Below are 13290 nucleotides of genomic sequence, written 5' to 3' on the forward strand. Positions count from 1 at the left end.
TCAGTAGGTGTATGCAGGGATGACAACATTGCTATTGTATTTCTGCCACCTTCAGTGTAGAAGGCTTTATCTGTCTTCAAATCCATGTTAAAGGGCTCTGTTCCCCCCGGGAGAGCCCACACCAGACAGTGGACACTGCTGGCAGTTAAACTTAACTCTCCTTTTCAGGAAAAGCTATAAAGTTTATAAAGTCAATTACGGCGTTTTAAAGCGATGTCAGGCAAATTAAGGCTGCTTGGTTGGTACAGGTCCCTGTGGGTTTACTGTCCATCGTCTGCATGTATAGCCCACTTACATGTAGCATCCCAGAGTTGTTCAGGTGGGACACAGAGACTAATTAAGGATAACTTATTTTCAGCCGCTTCACTTCTGTTTTATTTAAGTTTTCTTAAAGCGATGTTGTTTGGTAGAACCTTTGCTTTTATAGACATCATCTGCATGTTCTCCAAATAGTCCAAATATTATTGATCATCTTTATCTGTTGCTGAGCTCTGTGAGCGAGCAACTGAAATGAACAATTCCATTCACTCCCATTGTAGTGAATGGAAAACATACAGTCCTGGTTTGTTTCATGTATATTTCACCTACTGGTGATGGCATCATTCCTTGCTTTCACTGATGTTGGTGACATATCGATTTTTGTTGTACTATACTAGATTGATTATTTATCTCTGCCAGGCCAACTGCAGAGGCTGGAGATTATTTTTGCCCCTGTCTAATGTGTCTATATTTGTGTGTGTGTGTGTGTGTGTGTGTGTGTGTGTGTGTGTGTGTTTGTTGGTGAGTCTGCGGCTAATCTCAAGTACACCACTGGTCAGTGTCGTATTTCTTGTGCACATTGCCAGAAGGTGCTGAGGTACTCACTCCCTGAATATTTTTCAAATCGGCCTCATGGTGGCGCTATAACAGTCCACTATATGTTTTGGCCTATAGCTCTTAAACCGTAGGTCATAAAGTCACAAATGATTTTGCCCTGGATTTCTTGGATCATGACACAACTCCCCATATAGGCCCCTCCCATTTATGTCTAACTAGATTTTCCACCATTTTGAATTTTATTAAAAAGACACTTTTTGATACTCCTGCAGATTTTGTCCAAACCTCACATAAACGGCTACACGTGATCTCTGGACTTCATGTGATGAATATGTGTTATACAAATGTTTGTTAGTCCATGACGTTTCGCTGTAATTGGCTTCCAAATTTAGTGGAAGGGGCTTATTTGACAAGAAAATGCCAAAAATCCCGAACCAAACGTCCTCCTTCCTTTCGGCAGCTCTTCGTCACCATCGACCACACCTTTCTCTGAGCTCAAAACAACTCAAACCACACAGTACAGCTTACACCACACAGCCTTGAAGTGTTACTAGACCAGTCGACCACCACTGAGTGTCCCTTTCTATAAGCTCAGTGGGTGACCTTTTCAACCTGTATTTCAAGCCTTGACTCTCAAAATCAGATTAACTGAGTAACGGCAGAGTTCGTACCCATAACCTTGGACATACAAAGCAGGGTCCTAACCCGCTGCGCTACATGCTGCCGTTACATCACAGCGTTCATTTTCACATTTTTGACTTTCAAACTTTCACGCTTTTTCTTTTCCTATGCTTTAATACAGAGAGGTCATTATAGAGAGAAATTAAACCAAGGGAAAGGAGAGACGTGATGTTGAGAAAGGAGGACGATGATGATGATGTCATCATCATCGTTCTCTGTTGATTAAAGTATTCTATCCGCATGTTGTAAATATCTTAACATCACATATACAGTCAGGGTTGCCAGATCTGCTTATTATAATTTCCCGCAAGATTTTATTTGAAAATAGCCGATCTACAAGCTCACAACGCGTCGCAGCTTGTAGATCTGCTATTTTCAAATAGCTGATGTATATGTTAAAGTGCTCATGTGGCCCATAGTCGCTTCTTTTGGGCTGGTTTTCCTAGACCTGGTTGCTTGTTTCTCTCACATAATCTGGCAACACTGCATACAGTACTGTAGACAGTGTCCTATTACTGATTGTGTAATATATTCTGAGGATCAAGGTAGTTTGTTCTCGGGGTGGGGGGGGGGGTCTGTTTAAACAGAACTGTTTATTTTATTATCGTCTGCTAAAGTTGATCCAGATTAGACATCCAGAAAGACAAACACTGCACACACCGGATATACCGTACATTCACGCACACACACACAGTATCTGAAGCCCACAGAAATGTGTGCCTTCATTGACAATTCTGCTGCTGGGAATCACAATTGTTTGCAAATGATGTGGTTTTGTGACTTAAGTGGTGAATTATTTTTTTTCTCCATTATGATGCTACGGAGCTAATCGGGTCCACCTCAGCTGTGTATCTTTCTCAGCATGTGCACAGGGACACACGTGCATCTCAAGTGTATGGGGGAGTGACAGAAAGCACATTTTCGAAAGGGAGCTTAAATACGAAATCTGTCAGTCAAATGAGGGTGGGGCTGCGCTGCACGGCATGTAAACATGCTTTCTGCTTTGGCAATGTAAACGTATGTTTTCTCATGCCAATAAAGCCCTTTGAATTGAATTGAATTGTAAACATTGTAATAATGTTTCTTGTGTCAAAATGGTCGAAAAGGGTTTTGAATCAGCACTACGGTTACTGAGCGATGTCCACAGACATCATATTTAACCTCCCTCTCTAAAATGTGCTTTTTATCACTCCCATGCATGTGAGCAGTGTTGATTTCGTCGACTAAAACTGTGACGAAAAATGTTCGACTACCTTTTTTCACTGACAAGTTGTCAGTGAAAAAAGGTAGTCGAACATTTTCAACTAAATAAACACTAAATAAAAACAAAGCTTTGATGACTAAAACTAAGACTAAATATATTGACGATTTCGTCAACAAATAAAAACTAGACTAAATGTTAGTGAGGGACGAGTAGAGAAGAGATCCAGTAGAACTAAAAGACAAGTCATTTTATGCTTGTTTGCGCTCGGGTGTTGCGCTCTGAAAATAGCAGATCTACAAGCTAACAACGCGTCGCGTTGTGGGCTTGTAGATCGGTTATTTTCAGCATGCAACCAAGTGTAAAATCAGCCATTACGACTCTTATCAAGGACCGCCAAAATACATTTTAGTCAACTAAATCAACTGTAGATTTAGCCGGCTAAAATCTTATGATATTTAATCGACTAAAACTAAAACATTTCAGATGACTAAAATATGACTAAAACTAAATGGAATTTTATTCAAAAGACTATGACTAAAACTAAATTTAAATGTGTTGTCAAAATCAACACTGCATGTGAGATGCACATGTGTCCCTGTGCACTTGTTGGGATAGATGTGACACACAGATGAGGTGGACCCGATTAGCTCCGTAGCACCATAGTGGGGGGAAAAGTCCACCAATTAAGTCACAAAACCACATCATCTTTAAACAGTCATGATTCCCAGCTGCAGAATGTGTGCCTTGATTGAACATGCTGCTGCTGGGAATCACAACTGTTTGCAGATGATGTGGTTTTGTGACTTCATTAGTGAACAATGAGACTTGTTTCCTTTATAGTTCTGCGGAGGTAATCATGTCCACCTCAGCTATTTATCACATCTTTCTCAGTACAGGGACACACATGTACCTCATGCATGGGGAGTGACAGAAAGCAATTTTTAGAAAGGTTGAATATGAAATATGTCAGTCAAATGGGGCTGCGCTACATGACATGCAATAATGTTTATTGTCAAATAGTTGACATAAAAACATTTGCCTCTTAAGTAGCCTACGATCAGATCTCACTCCAAGGTTTTCTGAAAAGTTGGCAGTCCTGAATTTAGATCCCTTAACATTGTAGGGTTTGGGTGCAAAGTGGAATTGTTCCAAATGGCAGCCTTGAACAAGCAACCCTCTGTCTCCTAGAACATGTACATACTGTACATTTTTGTACCACAGAAGCATGGAAGATAAATGGTGACTACTAAAATACGTAGGATTTGAAATCATGTTGGATATGGTATTTGAAACGAAAGCTCCAATTTTCTGAAATGCTTGCACTCATGGCACTATGAGTCACTAGATAGAAGCAGCTTTGACCGATTGGTATTTGTAGTCACGTGTACTGCCTGTTTGTGTGTCTGGTTGATGGACAAGGCCCCTCGGCCGTGACACCCCAGCTTCTGGCAGGCATGATGGACAGAGGAGCTCGGTGGCAGGAAGGAGAGGAGGAGAGAAGCCGCCTCATCCTTGAATCATCCAATGACAGCCTGGCAGTGATGGATGATAGAGGATGTATTGTCACCGTCTCTCCTCTCTGGTCCTCTCCTCTCCCATCTCCCTAATCCCTTCTTCTCACTCACAGACACTTACACTTGTAATTCCCAGCCAGATCCGTTGGCGTGAAAGCAGTGATTTGAGTTGCCAGAGACAGGGCGGATTAGCAGTGAAGAATCCTGAGTGAAGCCACGGTTTAGCTCCACTCGCTGTATTCGCTGTTCTTTTCTCCATTCCTTTTCTGTTCTTTTTTTTCAGAAAATCTACGTATTTTTTTCCCCCTTGTTTATTATCCCCTGATCAAAAAACAGTTGTAAACATGCTCAAGCCAGGGTAGTAATGTTTCTAATCGTAGACGGAATGGGATAAATCGCAAAACAAAAACAAAACACATCTGTTCATAATAATAATAATAATAATATCACAACAAGCTTATATTGCTATGTTTTTACGGCATGGCTCCTAGGAGGCGAGCCGTCTAGAAGAGGCTCTGTCAGTTATTTATCCTTTTTTCACATATTGTGAATATGAGAGAGAAAGAAAAGGCAGACAGAGAGCGCGGGGGAATGACACGGCAATCATGCGGACATGCTGAAGAGGGTATTTTGGGCCCATGTGGTATGCACCCTAACCACCCTGTGGTTAACAGATTTGATAAGCTTGGAATTGCTTTGTTGTTTGATAGCCTTACATTTGGATCTCGTTGAGATTACTGTGATGCACTGAGCTGTCTCTGGTTGTCATGCAGCCGTTCCAGATGTGAAAGTCTGCTCACCTTTAATTGACTGCAGTTTTCCAAAAGGCTGGAGATATGAATATATGAATAATACTTTGACTAATGAGCGTTCGGGTCACACAAGTCTTTTTGGAAGGTTTAGCCATGAACTTTCCTTCCACTCTGCACAAGATAGACTGGATTTTTGGGGGGGTTTTGATCAAAAAAAAAAAAAATGCTGCTTTCTAACAATTCTCCCTACTACTCCTTCTGTCTCTTTCCCACCCTATTATCAAGGACAGCTGCTTTGATCTGACTTGGAAAGGTATATACCGTATGTACAGGGAGAGCCAGATGAAGAGAATTTGAGAAAGGAGGGAGAGTGAGAGACGGAGAGAAGGAGGAGACTGTGCTGTACAGCCCTTCATCCATCTGTTCTCATTGTGTCTGTGAAAGGCAAACCATTGCTGGCGTCGGTATCAGAGATCTCTTTCTCTATATCCGCCCTCTTGTTTAAAAGGCTTTGGCTTAATGACGGAGAGACTGCCTCGTCTTTAAAGTGTGTCCTGTGTGTTCATCTAATCAGCTCTCAGATTATGCACAGCTGCCTAATTGTAATCTTTGGCTATTTTACCACTATGATCATGTTTTTGGAGGATCACTTTCAGGATAACGGCTTAAAGGTTATTAATGAGTCATGGCTATCATCTGGTATATCTTTCTCTTTGGTATATAACTCATGAAGATCTAGAGGGCCTTTTCTTCTGCTGATTCAGAGGGTAAAGAAACATAGATTGACATTGGAGTCGCATGTTGAAGGACTTAGGGTGGACTATAGGGCAGACCAGACCCATAGAGAGAGAGAGTTCTGACACTCGCGTTCACTTCTTCGGGCCAGGTCTTCTACATACAGTAGCCGTCTATTGGCGAATGGTGACAAAGCCCTAAACCGGAAGTTCATGGAATGCATTGAAGTCTACGGCTCCTTGTAACTATTTCCAGTTTGCATGACCGGCGCTGTTTCTGCCCCCTCATTGGCGCGACTCTCTAATACAAGGCTCCGGGGCGGACCTCCAAAACAGCTTTCACTTCTGCCCATAGGGGGCGCCACAACTGCAAACAGTTGCACCGTCTGTCGAACAAGCTCTATTTCCCCCCCACAGCTTCCTTGTGTCCTGACGGCTTCACCCCATGACTGACAAAGCCCTGGGTAGGCAAGCAGGCCAATCTGTGCTCAGAGGAGCACACTTTACACCTTTTTAGAGTCTGTTGAGAGAGGATACTGCCAAATATGTCAGAGTTGACATTGATAACTATTTGGAATAGGGTCACTGAAAATCTAAAGATATTTTGCTTGGATGTGTGTGTGTGTGTGTGTGTGTGTGTGTGTGTGTGTGTGTGTGTGTGTGTGTGTGTGTGTGTGTGTGTGTGTGTGTGTGTGTGTGTGTGTGTGTGTGTGTGTGTGTGTGTGTGTGTGTGTGTGTGTGTGTGTGTGTGTGTGTGTGTGTGTGTGTGTGTGTGTGTGTGTGTGTGTGTGTGTGTGTGTGAATGTTTAAGTGAGGGTGTCCAACATGACGTCCGTGTGTTTGTGCACGTGACCTGCAACAGGAAGCGTGTGTGTGGTTAAGACCTCACCTTGGGCTCTACTCTGCAGAGTTGAGTCATGAAAGCAGTGCCTGAGAGAGAGCAGGCCGTCTCGATGGCCTTCTTTTGGCACCTTTCCCTCACGTCTATGAAATCTAAGCATATGCACACTCGTCAGAGACCTTATGGCATTTAGCGCCGTGGGCCCCCCTTAGCCTTACCCACCACCCAGTGAATTACACACAAGGCAGCTGGCTCTGTCCCTAAACGGTATCTTACGGCCGCGCTTCCCGCTATACATTATGCAGACACCGTTATTTGCGCCTGGAGGTGTGCCCGTGGGCCAGTGGTGGAAAGTAACGAAGTACATGTACAAGTACTGTACTTAAGTACGATTTTGAGGTATTTGTACTTTACTTGAGTATTTCCAATTTCCAATACTTTTACTTCTACTCCACTACATCTCAGAGGCAAATATTGTACTTTTACTCCACTACATTTATTTGATAACTTTAGTTACTAGTTACTCTTCAGATATAAATTATGATATAATGAAACATACATTAACCACTTTAACCCTATTTAACAACTTTATATCTTGCTCACAACGCGTCGCATCGACGCGTTGTGAGCTTGTAGATCTGCTATTTTCAAATATTTAGTACTTTTACTTTAGGTACTTTAAGTACATTTTGATGCCAATACTTTTCTACTAAGTAAATTTTGAATTCTGGACGTTTACTTGTAACAGAGTATTTTTATATTGCAGTATTGGTACTTTTACTTAAGTAAAGAATTTGAGTGCTTTTTCCACCACTGCCGCATGGGCGTGTTGTAGCGCTTTCCCTAAAATTGCTATCTTGCCCACACACGTTTGGGAAAGCGCATAGCGGATTCTAAAACCACCCGCTATGCCAAATTCGTTTTGGTACACGACGTGCCTGCAATGGACATGGCGGGCACACAACGGCACAACATTCAGAGGTCTCCTTCTCTCCTAATTCTCAACGAATATCTGTGATTCTAATTTTACTGTAATCAGCAGAAGTGAGAGTGTCAATTCCTTGTGTCATTTGTGTATAAGATGATAGTCTATCCAAAGAAGACAATTTGTGCTGCGCTCGATGCCATGCGCTCCAAATTACACACTTCAGTTTTATTCATCCATTTCGCAGGAAATAAAGAACGGATTACAATAATATAACATCCTTCAGTTGCCAGTTAAGCTTATCAAAGACTAGTACAATGTCTTTGATCTGCGTTTGCTATAACCACACCAGACCATTTTGTTTAATTAATCCAGAACACATGCAGATTGCTGTAATTTAAAGTTCTCTATAACCAGCAATGTGTGAGTGATAATTCTGTGTATCAAATATAATGTTATTCCAAGGCAACGTCTCTCTTCCATGGGCTGAGAGGGAGAGAGTGTAAGATTGCACTGGGGATGATGGCTTGCGCAGTCTTCTCATAGAGGCAATGGCATCTGGCACTGTGATTGGTTTTATCAATGTAACGCCCAAACCACACCTATGCATAATGTAACGGGTAGCGCAGGTGTTTTAGGGATAAGGCCGGTGTCCGAAGATAGCAACTTTTGCACGGGAACTCCCCTTGTGCCATGCTAAATCCCCAAATAGTGGGTTTAGCCACTTCGGTCCAAGATAGAGCCCCATGCTTCCATTTATCTCCATGGTGGCTCCATATAATCCTTTAATCACCAAACAACACCAATCAATGTTTCGAAAGCAAGTGGTCTCAGGGTGACATGCTCTGGCTTGGTGTTAGTCTACTCTACACACACACACGCACGCACGCACGCACGCACGCACGCACACACACACACACACACACACACACACACACACACACACACACACACACACACACACACACACACACACACACACACACACACACACACACACACACACACACACACACACACACACACACACACACACACACACACAAAGGTAAACTCACAAAAATACATGTGCCTGGACATACGGTATACACACAATACATACACTGAAAAACTTGCCCCACACACAGCCTGATGCACATGCACACACCCACACACTCCTTCCATAGTCTTTATATTGGCTAATCTTAATTGACTATCTCTGACAAGGCAGCGTTGAATCGAACGAATCGATTTAACTAATTATAACAAAATATTTGAATAAAATAACTAAAAACAAACCTCAGTCTCTGACTGCTGTTTCCCCCCACTTGCGCTCGTGTCTCCTGGCTGTGTTTAAGTTATTTGGGGATCTGTGTGCTGTCTCGTTTCTCCCCTCTCTGCCGGTGCTTTCCGGGTTATCTGGAAAAGCAGGTAGGCGGTCTACCGGTCTGCAGGAGGCTCTCCCAAAACAGCAGCCCAAATTCTGCTTCCTTGTTTACCTTTATGAGTAGCCGGCTGGTCAGTGTTGATTTTGTCGACTAAAACTATGACGAAAAATGTTCGTCGACTACCTTTTTTCACTGACGAAAACTAAATAAAACGACTAAAACTAAGACTAAATATATTGACAATTTTGTCAACAAATAAAAACTAGACTAAAATGACTAGTGGAGAAGAGATCATTTTATGTTTGGTTGCGCTCGGGTGTTGCGCTCTGAAAATAGCAGATCTACAAGCTCACAACGCGTCGCTCTGCGTGTGAGCTTGTAGATCGGCTATTTTCAGCATGCAACCAACTGTAAAATCAGCCATTACTACGCCATCAAGGCACCGTCAAAATACATTTTAGTCGACTAAATCAACTGTAGCTTTTGTCAACTAAAATCTTATGATATTTAGTCAACTAAAACTAGACAAAAACTAAAACATTTGAAATGACTAAAATATGACAAAAACTGAATGAAATTAGATTCAAAAGACTATGACTAAAACTAAATCAAAATGTGCTGTCAAAATCAACACTGCGGCTGGTCACCCCACCGCACTCGACACAGTGTCAGAGGCCGTCAAAAGAAACAAGAAGGTGCATCATCACGATCCCTGAGAAGAGGTGTGTGTGTGTGTGTGTGTGTGTGTGTGAGTGTTTGAATGCACATATTGTTGCTGTCAGGCAAAAAACTTGTATCCATATTTCAACTTTGTATGTGTTTTCGTACAGTAAAATTATACCGAAATAGCCGATCTCCAAGCTCACAACGTTCAAGTTTTTAAATTGAAAGGGGTTAAGTCTGTCTGTGGGTTTTATAAATATTTAAACCAATGAAAAGTGACGAAATAATAACGACATTGGATCCATTGGGACACTGTTTATTTTGACTGGTTTTGTCTGATGGTTTGAGACATACGTGGTTTCTGCCCGACAGTGACACTATGTATGTTTGTCTACAAGAAAGAGAGAGAGAGTGACTGAGTCTGAATCACATTCTGACAGAGAGGTGATGGTTCAGGGATCCATGCAAAAAACAAACAACAACAAAAATCTGCCTCCTCTGTTCGTATTTCATCTCTACTGGCACTGGTTCCTCACTCCACAGTCCCCTTAGAGCCAGTGTTCGGCTGGTTTTCATTCTAGCTTGTCTAAACCAGGGACTCATTTAGACCTGGGTCACTCACAAGGTGAACGCAATGAACAACCTTGCAGCTTTGAGAAAACTAGCAGTCGACCAGAAATGCTCTCACTATGCTGTGCTCTGTGGATTATAAAGCTATTGGGATTATTAGGCTGTGAATGCTGTGATATTACCAAAATAATTCAGATATGTTAACCCATTGAGGCCTGAGGTTCCGATTCTGAAAAATGTCTTCTAAATCCTGACGGTTTTCGGAAAAACGTATGTTTCTATATCAGTGGTTTTCAAACCTTTTCATGTCAAGGACCCCCAAAATGATATGAATTTGGCCGCGGACCCCCATCTCAAAATATGTTGTTCCAGGGACCCCCAGAAGCAAAGATTTGAGTTAATGTTTGCTTTAAAAGAATATATATATTCAAAGATTTGCACACATTTTCACGATGCGTTCCAGGTCTCAATGGGTGAAGAACTTAGGTATTCTGCTATGTGAGAAAAACGAATACCAATCATAAACATAATCATGATGGTACCTGCCCACCACTGTGGAGACTGGTGTTCGATTACTACGGTGACACCTATTCAGCAGGGAGTGGAACTGGGAGGGATGGCATTTTTCTCTGCACGCGTTACTCCCTCCTGGTAGAACTCCTCACTGTCATGTGAAAATAGGCAGCTGGCGACAACATGTATATATGGAAGGAGACATGTGGTTGTCTACACCCTCCCCAAGACCAAACAGTCGGGGTTGGCAGTGACGGGGACTATACACATGGGAAGGAATTGGCATAACGACTACATTGGGGAGAAAAATGAAACAATGAAAAAAACATGAATGGAAATATTTCACATTTTGGTTTAACCCATTTAGACCTGATTCCGACATTAACCCATTAAGACCGGGAATGCATCTGTGTGTCATTTTTAGATTTCTTTGGGCTTTTCAAAAATGGCAGATATACAAGCTCATAGCTCGGCACCCGAGTGCCGCGCTATGAGCTTGTATATCTGCTAAAAAACGTGAAAATGTGTGCAAATCTTTGAATATATACATTTTTAACTCAAATATTAGCTTCTGGGTGTCCCTGGAACAACATATTTTGAGATGGAGGGGGTTCACGGACAAATACATATCATATCATTGAGAACCACTGATATTATGGGGACATCATTTTCCCCCCCCCCCAAAAAAACTGTTAGGATTCAGAAGCAAAGATTTGAGTTAAAAATGTTCACTTTAAATATATATATATTCAAAGATTTGCACACATTTTCACGATTTTTCAAAAATAGCAGATCTCGAGTGCCGCTCTATGAGCTTGTATATCTGCTATTTTTGGATAGCCCAACGAAATCTAAAAATGACACACAGATGCGTTCCCGGTCTGAATGGGTTACAGTCGCCTTCTAAATTCAAAAACGTCAAAATTTTATTCAAAAAAAAAGAATATATCACAGTATCATGTCAGTATCATGTGATACTGACATGATACTGACATGATTACTGACCATGATACTGTCATGATATTGACAATGATACCGACCATGATACTGACATAGCAACATCTAAATTTACACAGATGCTGTTCTGGATTGAAAGGTAAAAAGAGGTATAGGTTAAACTGGTCTAAATGGGTTAAGCTTCTAAAAACATATTTTTCTGATAACAGGAAGAACCTGGCTTCAAGTGTGCTAATCTCTGGATCTAGTTTGGCTCGCCACCTCCAGGCAAATTTCGACTTTGAGCATAATTTTTTTAAGATGCTTTCATGGTACCAGTGGGAATTACTTTTACAATTTACTGCAACAAATTCCTTGTATTCAAACAATGTCTGTCTTTTAACTCTTTTCCAAGCCAGATGTAGAAAAACCACATCTTCACTTGTATGTGTGCAATTCTCGGTTTCACGAGCTTAAAGTGTATAAATGTAATTAGAAAAAGGCTTGGGTATCATCTCATCAATTCAGAGTAAATGACAGTTATTTAAAGACTCACTAGTCTGAGTAATGAGGCATGTAGTCGGTAGAAACACACACTCACACACACACACACACACACACACACACACACACACACACACACACACACACACACACACGCACACAGTCTCAGAATGAAAACCTTAGACAGCTTGGAAGGCAAAGGGAGAGAAAGCATGAAGAGAGAGAGAGAGAGAGAGGTTGAAAGAGTAAAAACCTAATTCATACTTTGTTGTACAATGGTGAAGCCCAAAGAAAATAGACAGGTTTAATAACAGATGAACTGGAAAATATTTTCAGCGAGAGACACCGCTGTGTATGGTGTACGAATTAGGCTGAAGAGAGAGATCCCAAAGCAGGCAGCAAGATGGCCCCCGGAGAGGCACTGGAACAGTTCCAAATGTTCCACTCCAGAATATCTTCAAGGACAATCAGCTAAACAGTTGATAATAAGAGGGCCGTGTGAAATCGATTACTCAAGGTGTTATCTGTGCCGCGAAAAATGGCTGGTAATTAGTCACGGCTAAAGGAGTGTTACTGAGAGAGTGAGATGGGATTTAATCTTAATAGATTTCCCTGCACGACACATACTGTACCGTAGCTCCTGAGTGAACTCTCTCATCTGACTCACCCCCTACCACCGACTGCCTTCCTCTGTCTCCCTAGGCCAGTTATCATTTAGAAATATTAAAAGATAATAATAATAATAGCAATAATTAGAACATTCAGAAAAGAAATAACTGATTGATTGATTGAATATTTTATTAGACAGAAATGTAAATCAGCACGAGTACAGTCAAACACTTTCTCTAAAAGGATACACCAAAAAAGTACTTGCGGTCTTGTTTCCATTGGGGCCCTAGGTATTCAATTAATCAACATATAAAAATAGCACAAAACATTCAATATCATCACAAATATAAAACACTAAGAAAATAAGGGAAAGACATGAAAAGACAAAACGTGTAAGTAGTAGTGAAAATAGCCGATCTTCTAGATCGGCTGTTTTCACTAGTTTGAGACCAGGGGAGACATCAAATTTCTCTTTTGGGTCCTGACTGAGCTAAAAAGTCTGGGACCCTCTGCTCTAGGCCGAGCAGCAGAGCAGAGCAGGACATTAATGATGCACTTGCTGAACTCAGGTCAAATCTCCAAAATGTTGGTGCATGTCATGAGTTATGCTCAAAGATGCATTTATGTTCATGTTTGGCAGCTATTCTGGCCTTTTTTTTTA

At 41.5% G+C, this 13290-nt stretch overlaps 1 protein-coding gene across 1 annotated transcript in view; it reads left to right on the top strand.

The window, feature by feature from the left end:
• The window catches only part of med30 (mediator complex subunit 30), a 56012-nt gene that overhangs the window by 39962 nt on the left and 2760 nt on the right, over window positions 1–13290 (top strand). The window lies entirely within an intron of this gene.

This window comes from Gymnoscopelus braueri (genome assembly GCF_963280865.1).
Source record: "Gymnoscopelus braueri genome assembly, chromosome: 11".
Taxonomy (NCBI): domain Eukaryota; kingdom Metazoa; phylum Chordata; class Actinopteri; order Myctophiformes; family Myctophidae; genus Gymnoscopelus; species Gymnoscopelus braueri.